Source organism: Rhododendron vialii, chromosome 5a (assembly GCF_030253575.1).
Source record: "Rhododendron vialii isolate Sample 1 chromosome 5a, ASM3025357v1".
NCBI lineage: Eukaryota > Viridiplantae > Streptophyta > Magnoliopsida > Ericales > Ericaceae > Rhododendron > Rhododendron vialii.
The window spans coordinates 4,423,139-4,432,829 of NC_080561.1; positions in this window are offsets into that span (position 1 = coordinate 4,423,139).

A 9,691-nucleotide genomic window follows, 5' to 3' on the forward strand; every position below is an offset into this window, starting at 1 on the left:
GAAAAATCGGAAAAGTATAAAAAATAGACTAATTATAGTTGAAAAGAATTTATATATGATGACGAAAAAGATCCAAACAGTCCCCAAAGTCAAACTTTTGGGTCTTTTATGTCATCTTACATGAACTTTTTTAATCCCACCACTTATGGGAATTAGGAAGAAAACCTAAATAAAAAAATGGAACAATACAAATCAAGTATGGAAACAGAACATCAAGGAATTCCAGTTTGAGTGATCAGGTTACAAAGAGCATTTTCATGTATTCCATTTAAACACGTAAGAAATTATTAAATCAGTTAAGTAGTTAATCAATAGAATGGAATGATATTGATGTTCACATCGAAATAAGCACATCATATCAAAGATAAATAGAGAAATCTACCGTATGTCTAAATTATGACAATTTGTGATTTTTATTATGTCGATTTTTGGTTTTCTAATGTATATTTATGATGCTAGTTATGATTCGTACTTTAAAATTAACCTGTTGAACAAGTCATTAGCAGGTTACTTATAATTAAAAAATATTGTTATTATGTAACCATAATTATTCAAACCAGAATCCATAATGCTTTTTTTTTTATAGGCAACAAAATTTTATTAAAAACTCGACAAGGGGTATATCGAGGAGAGACCAAATACAGACAACTGAGGAAGAAGTACTGTATAGGCCTGAAGGAAAAGAAAAGAAAAAAAAAACATTCAATGGATATTGAATGGTATCCCCCAAATCAGATTAACTCATTTCAGAGCATCCTCATTATAACATGAAACTTAACAAGAGGATCTTCCAAAAACTTAGTCGAGATCAGCTCCTCATCCAGCTCATTTCCATCGGCAACAAGTGTAGCAAAGCAATCTCATTATATTATGAATCCCAGCTAAAAGATTTGCAGCAAGATTCATCTAAATTGCAGAAAGAGCTCATCTCATAATGCAGCCATGTCCAATAGCAATAGAAGCTTCAGCATTTGGGAAAAAAATAGACAAGCTCAGAACGACAATAACCCAACATCTCTTAGCTAGCCCTCCCCAAGCTTGGGAGTTGGAAAGAGATAGTAAAATACACCTGAAGATCAATAGATCAGCCCCTCATTCAGCTCAGATCCATTAGCAGCAAAAGCCTCAAAAGCAGTCCCATTAAATCGTGAAATCAACAAACTAGTTTCCAGCAAGAATCAGCAATATTGCAGAATCCATAATACTTATATCCCAACCAAATATATTCGTACAATATCACAAATTAAATAATGATACCCACAAATGTTATAACAACACCATAAATTGGCATTCTCTTATCACAATGAGTCATACCAAAAATTCTTTGACAGGTATGATATTTTAACAAAATCAAAATATGTCGTACCAGAATCAACAATTGTTATACCCAAGCAAAATACATGTGTAGAATACCACAATTGTTATGACAACACCTAAAATTGTCACAACGTGTCATATCAAAAGAAAACATATGTCAAATACCACAAATTACGTAACATGACCACAATTGTTATGACAATACCAAAAATTGACGTTTTCTTATTACAACGTGTCATACCAAAGGAAATCGATGAAAATATTCTGTACCAAGACCAAAATATGTTGTATCACAATCAACAATAGTTATACACAAGCAAAATACACGTATAAAATACCACAAATTCAATAATATAACCGACTTTGTTATGACAACACCATAAATTGACGTTTTCATACCCACAACGTGTCATATAAAAAAAATCAATCAGAATATTCAATTAATGATAATTATAATCAACAAAATACCATACCATAATTAAATAAAAAAATCACAATTGTTATAATAAAATCATAAAGTGGCGTTACTTTACCACAACGTGTCGTACAATTTTTTTTGTGATGATATATTCCATAACATAAACAAAATACCAAAGCAAAATACATATATAAATTAAATACCACATATTGAATAACTTAATCACAAATATTATAACAATACCATAGGTTGTCGTTGTACGAAATTTAACCTAATTATTTTCAATTTCCGCCACATTATTTTTTCAAAATTTAAAATTTCCGCCATATATACTTAATTTCCAACTCCCTCCATACTATTTTTTCAAATTTCAAATTTTCCCTATAAAATACCTCAATAATTTAAACCAAAAATGAAGTTCTCACTCAAAATTTTCATCCAAGAAATTCACCAAAAAGTAAGTACTATACCCAAAATTTTGAATACAACTACAATTTGCTCTCAAAATATTCCTCTAAATCAAATTCTTTCTCTACAAAATTTAATTTAAAAAATTAAAATTCCTTTAATTTTTTGTGAAAAAATGAGAGTTCACTAAAAAAATAATTATCCAATTGTCTCAAGATAAGGATTCAGATTCGACATTTCTGATGAAATGGGTTGAGTATGACTGTCAAAAGAATGACCAATTTTAAATTGAGTTCTATTTTTTTTTAATTTTTTTGTTAGGACAATAATTTATTAGCGATGGACAGGAAAGATGTCGAGCATTCGATTTAACACAACTCTTATTATATTCACACTTCTTTTGATGTCTCTTAGCGAACAAAAATAAATACACTTTGAATACTAAAATACAAAAAAAATAAAAATAAATAAATAAAGTGTGAACATCAAAAAAATAAGAACCAATGCCTCGAAATGTACAGCTGTTTTCCCTCCCTCTCGGGAACCTATTTCAGGATCTTCAATGGTTAAGTCAATCTGTCAAAGACAATTCTATTTCCAGGCCCCTCGCACCAAAATAGATGACGTGATTGTACGGTTCTAATCGATGCTAGGACATACTTAATGAGTTTTCCAAATCAATTGATGGGCTCTGAGAAGATTTAGTGAACCTCATTGGGATTATCACCAAAATGAGGTCCACTATAGTAATTGAGCCCGTCACAAGTTGGCTAAACCAATTCCATGATGCCTCAAACATCGCAAATTTTCCCTCAATCCAGTTCCGCATTGTTTTTTGATCCAGCTCCAAATTGTTTTCATCCAGCTCCACATTGTTTCGCCATCCTTCGCTGGAAAAAAAAGGCTGAATCAAGTGAGACAGAATCACGAGCCCGACCTTCACATTAGCGCAGAAATCTATCTTCTTCGCAACCATCCTTTGATACGCATTTGCAGAGCTATCCTATTGCTTCAAGCAATGTTCATTAACCTTAGAGGTAAGCCCATTTTTCTTGTAGTGCATCAAGGTGATATAGATGATTGTACCATCCACTCTAAAACCCGCCACCGGCATCAAGACGCGAAAACAGGTCCAATTGCCCTCCACGGCCCGAACTTTCCTGCAAATGAAGCAGAGAAATCTCAAATCAACATTCCAATAAATATTAATAAGACCTCTATTCAAACTATAGAGAATGGCTTTCTACGACAAAACATACAAAGGAACATCTCCATTTCAGGACAATGAGGTAACATGTTTGCATCATCATTAAAGAGCTCATAAGCCATTTTTAATTACCCATTGATGCTAGAAGCACAATACACATATAGAATAAATCACCAGTACCAAAACTAGATTTTGCTGCAAAACAGAACATAGAGTTCTAGTTTTGCATACAAAAGCAGAGAGGAAGAAACCTTTGCTCGAATTCGTCAGTATTTTTCCGTTCTTCTATTCGGGAAGCAAGCGAGTGGATTTCTACTGAGATGTATTATGATTCAGCTTCGACAATAACGACTGAACCCGATTTGAAGCACAATCGAAATTATTGGCGAAGGAGGATCGAGAGTTGAGATTCTTATACCCGATCGCAGATTCGAAACCAATCGAAAGTATTGGCGAAAGAGGATCGAGGTCATGGGTGTTTGGATTAGGGTCTGCAACATGCAAGATTTATAGGTGTGAATGAATGCAAGGAGGAGAGGGAGAGAGAAATGTACGGGAAGTGGTTTCTCAGTTTCTTGGATACGGGTCATTAGGCCCTATTCCATGGGAAAGACTTTTTCCAACGGGAATCCGTTTCCCTCGAAACCCGCAAAATTAGGGACCTAATCACCTCTATGTTTTTTGATAACTCAGGTTTTCGACGAAGGCGGCCGAACAACTCACAGTCGGTTTTTCCGTGACTTGGGGTTCGGCCGCTTAATCTTCAGGAGATTTGTTGCAGATTCGACATAATTGTTGGAGAGACCATGTCCAGTCATGGGAGTCAGGTAAGTTTTATAGGTGCAATGAATCAGGATTTCGGGCTGCTGTTGTGCAGTGAGGTTCACTGTGTTGCACACCTCTGAGCCATCAGATCGTGCATCACACGGCTCGAATCTCATCTCGGCAACCAACGATCGAGTGCTGCGCACATCACTGCACAACATCATCCCCAATTCAATGAATCAACGGGGGGAGAGAGAGGGAATCGTTTTTCTGTTTGTCGATCAATTTTAGCCCTATTCAATAGGAAAGATTTTTCTATCCTTTCAAACTCGATTTTGTAGATCACACAGGCGTCCTACCCATGCACGGGAGCAAAAAATATACCGTTATGTTTTTTCAGTTTTTGTTTTTGTTTCCGATATTTTTTGAAATAGAAACCATAAACATATTTGTGTAACTGTTTTTGTTTACAAAAAACATAATCAATTCCACTAGTTTACAAAAATTCTAGAAACACAAAAATTGCATTTTCATTTGTTTTGAAAAACACTTTCGGCAGCCCAAAAAATAAATAAACAAAACTATTATGGTCACCAAACATGTTATTTATTTTTATTTTTAATAAATAAACAAAAATTCATTTCTTGTTTTTTATAAACGAAAAATAAAAAACTGACAACTTTACTAAACAGAGCCTTTTTTCTCTTTTCATTTCTTGTTTTATTTCATCTCTCCATTATCGAAGATATTAATGAATTCTTTTTCCAAATATTTGATTGCTACAGTTTTTCTTTGCGACATCTATGAATTCAATGGTTGAGATCAATTAATGTTCTTAGAACCCCGAATGAGACTCGCAAACTCGAGTTTGGAGGGGTTTTGAGAGATGCAAGTATGGAGGTGAGTTGTTCCCAAAAGATCATTCGGGTGGTCGTTTTTGGGCCCTTAACCTAAGCTTAATTTAAGCTATAAATCATTCCTCTTGTAAATCTTGCTTAGAAAATTATTTCAGCACATGGAAAAAAATTGTGAACAACTTGTATCTTTTCTCTAAACTAGGTGCATCGCGACGTGCAAGGCACGTCTATCATGCCTGTTGAATTGAATGGTGTTGAATATTTTCGTAAGCATAGGGTGCATAAGTTTCATATACATAAATACTCCATATTTCTGATGATTACAAAAGGCCTAGTGAAATTAGGCTGAACGTCTTCGATTACAAAAGGCCTTTACATAGTAAAAGGCTTCCTCTTCACTTGTAAATGCAGTTTGTCCATTTGTGTGAAGTTGTTGTAGAGAGTTGACTATTTGTGGTTGCAGCTACCTGCTCAACAAAGTTTAACGATTGTCATGAGGCATGAATTCAATCAACTTGAGTGGTTGTTGCAATTGATACGCTAAAAATAAAAAGATTAAAGTTAGTGTTGACTCAATGAGCCAACGTCAACAGAAGTAGTTACATGGCACTATGTTTCGAGGTTTGTACAATAGAAGCAATAGAACCGGATGGTACATCGACCTGATCTAGGGAGTAGAACGTTGAGCATACGGACCAAGTTAATTTTATGATCTTATAGGAAGAGGGGATCATTTGATAAGTCACAATGCACTGCTTCGCACTCAAGTACAACCAAAGATCAAATGCATAAATATTCAATAAACAATGTGTCCAAAAGTTACTGCATATACTTAAATGCTCTAATGGGAAAACTTTCAATGAGGAATGCCCACTGGACAAAAGGTACAAAAGGTTGTGTGACTTACTATTTCTTTTTCCTCATTTCCAAATTGGGTTGCATTGTTTACTCTAATGTTTCTGTTTTTGATCATTTAAAAAAAAAAAACCTTCATTTAAATTTCCCCAAACCTAAAAATACTTCAGTTTCATTCTTACATCAATAAAGCTTTTAGTAGAATAAATTCAATCGACAAGTTTAATGGCAAGAAAAAACTACTAACAAGCAAAAAATTGTACCAAGATAAAGATAGACATGTAACATATCATCCAATACCAAGTACAGTCCTCTCATCTTTTGAACTTGAAAGGCGATTTCGGGTGCATTAACAAAATATTTCCGTTCAAAGGGGAAAACGCAGACACACTTATGTACTTGTTCTACAAGGGTGAACTTACAAGCAAAACTCTTTTGCTGAACTAAAGCGTACGAGTTACGGGTGACTGACCATGCCTTGGTTCAAACTTGTTGCAACAAAGCATAACTACATGCAGAAAAGACAATAAGCTTACTCACCATCTATAAAAATCAATGAATAACTAAAAATTTGAAGGCCAGCAGAGAGAACTACGGAAACACACCACCTTACAAATCTTATTACAGCCCATTAAAATTGAAGAAAAGCTTATTTTCAGTTCTCAAAATAAAACAAGACTTGTGCTAACCACAATCATAAAAATAAGACAAAAATAATACACGTCTAAAATACCACAAATTCAATAATATAAGAAAACTTGTTATGACAACACTATAAATTAACGTTTTCATACCCACAACATGTCGTATAAAAAAATTCAATCAGAATATTCAATTAACAATAGTTATAATCAGCAAAATACCATACCATAATTAAATAAAAAACCACAATTGTTATAGGGAATTTATTTTGCCACTCCCTTTTTTGTTAACGCCACTCCTCTGCAAGTGTATTTTTGATGCAAAAATACACTTGCAGGGAAGTGACATTAACAAAAAAAGGAGTGGCAAAATCAGCTGCCTTGTTATACTCCAATAAAATCATAAAGTGGCATTACCTTGCCACAACGTGTCGTACAATTTTTTTTGTGATGATATATTCATAACATAAACAAAATACCGAAGCAAAATACATATGTAAATTAAATACCACATATTGAATAACATAATCACAAATATTATAACAATACCATAGGTTGTTGTTACCTTAGCACAACAAGTAATTGCCGCGATGATTGGCCGATCAAGATGAAAATTCGCTAGGTTTAGGAACTACTTTGTACCTGTGCGTGGTCGCATTACAAACAATGTATATCGGTTCGTGTTTAGAACTAGTCTCGCACAGCAGCAAGCCATTGCAGGAGTTTAGAATCCTGGGTTTGGGGTCGTTACCTTGAAGGCCATCGAGGAAGGCGAGAGATGGGAGGTTGTGGTGGCGGCCGTGAAGCGAAAGGGAGTGGAGTCGGTTGTTGCGTTTGTAGAAATAGAGGCCTGAGATTTTAGGCCCGGGGTTTTGGGAGGATTGGTCGGAGCACAATCGGGAATCAGAGATGAGGGAGAGCCAGTATTTGGACACGGACTTGAATCGTACGAGGGATTCCGCTGGCAGAAGCAGTAGGATTTCCGTGAGGAGATTGACGCTGCTGGCGATTGCTTGTGCCGACGGTGAGCTTTCCGATGGAGTAGAGCCGGTAGGGACCTTAAATGCTTTCCCGGCCATTTGTAAGGAGGAACTGAACAAAGTGATCACAAAATGCCTTTGTTTTGCTTTGTTTGTGCTTTCGCTCTCTCTTTCCTTTTCTTTCTCTGTAATTGGGATTTTCTCACCATCCAAACAGCGGAATCCTTTTCTTTCTCTGTAATTGCGATTTTTTCACCATCCAAACAGCGGAAAATTAACCAGAGAGACGGAAGTAGGAGTGGTTATAGGGGGCAGGTCCTGTCCAGTTTACTATTGAATCGTTCACTTTCTAGAGCTCATTGAGAACATTAATCATGCCAAAAATCACGTTGATCGGATATCGTTTGATATGATATCGAAATGTATTTATTTTCAGATAACTGTTTTAAATGGATTGCAATCCAGTGTTATACAATTTTTTTTCTTACGAACTTAATCCACTTAGAAATCATATCAAACGATATCTGAGCAACTTGATTTTTGGTGTGATTAATGTTCTCAACAAGTTTTAAAAAGTGAATGATTCCAATCGTTGTTGTGGACCCGGAAAAGGCCCACAAAGGGTCCAAAATTGGACCGTCCATAGTGAACTGGACAGAACCCTTGCCTGTGGTCATATGGGGGTCGAGGCCCCGCCGTTTGGGGTTTCACAGTTTGGGATTTTTTTTAAAAGAAAATTACATTTTAATATTAATACTTCACATGGGTGGCCTTGAAATAAAAAATTGAAAATAACCTTTTCAACTTCACAAGTTTTCGACTTTGCTAATCTGAGCCCCATAGGAGATGAATAATCCACATTTAAAGCGAAAAAAGCTAGAGTTTAAATGTACTTCCTATAGATATTTTTGCACTATTCTAGATAGGTATAAACTTTTCACAGATATCAATGTATTTTTTGCACATTAACTACTGTCCATTGGGTTGAGGTTAGCATTTTCGTATTTCAGCCCCCCGTTTAGGAAATTCTGATACGGTCGTCTCTGGTAATAACTCAACCCCGGATTTTGCAAGTTAAAAAAAGATAGATGATATGCGTTTGATTGGTTCTTTCAAACACATTCTTTTCCCTTTCCGAAATTAGCAATAAAAACACAACTTAAATCTGCATTTTTAAATTTAAAATTTTTCTCTATACAATACCTCAATAATTTAAACCAAAAATGAAGTTCTCGCTCAAAATTTTCATCCAAGAAATTCACCAAAAAGTAAGTACTATACCCAAATTTTCGAATACAACTACAATTTGCTCTCAAAATATTCCTCTAAATCAAATTCTTTCTCTAAAAAATTTAATTCAAAAAATCAAAATTCCTTTAATTTTTTCGTGGAAAAATGAGAGTTCACTAAAAAAATAATTATCCAACTGTCTCAAGATAAGAATTCGGGTTCAACCTTTCTAGTGGAATGGGTTGAGTATGACTGTCAAAAGAATGACCAATTTTAACTTGAGTTCTGTTTTTTTAACTTTTTGTTAGGACAATAATTTATTAGCGATGGATAGGAAAGATGTCGAGCCTTCGATTTAACACTCCTCTTTATTATATTCACACTTCTTTTGATGTCTCTTAGTGAACAAAAATAAATACACTTTCAGCACTAAAATATAAAAAATAAAATAAATAAATAAAAAGAGAGTGAACATCAAAAAAAAAAAAAAAAGAACCAATGCCTCGAAATGTACAACTGTTTTCCCTCCCTCTCGGGAACCTATTTCAGGATCTTCAATGGTGAAGTCATCTGTCAAAGACAATTCTATTTCCAGGCCCCTCACACCAAAATAGATGACTTGATTGTACGTTTCTAATCGATGCTTGGACATACTTAATGAGTTTTCCAAACCAAATGATGGGCTCTGAGAAAGATATAGTGGCTCAATTACTATAGTAAATTTCATTGGAATTATCACCAAAATGACGTCCACTATAGTAATTGAGCGCGTCACAATTAACCAGTTCCATGTTGCCTCAAACATCGCAAATTTTCCCTCAATCCAGTTCCGCATTGTTTTTTGATCCAGCTCCAAATTGTTTCTATCCAGCTCCACATTGTTTCTCCATCCTTCACTGGAAAAAAAAGGTTGGATCAAGTGAGACAGAATCATGAGCCCGGCCTTCACATTAGTGTAGAAATCTATCTTCTTCGCAACCATCCTTTGATACACATTTGCAGAGCTATCCTCT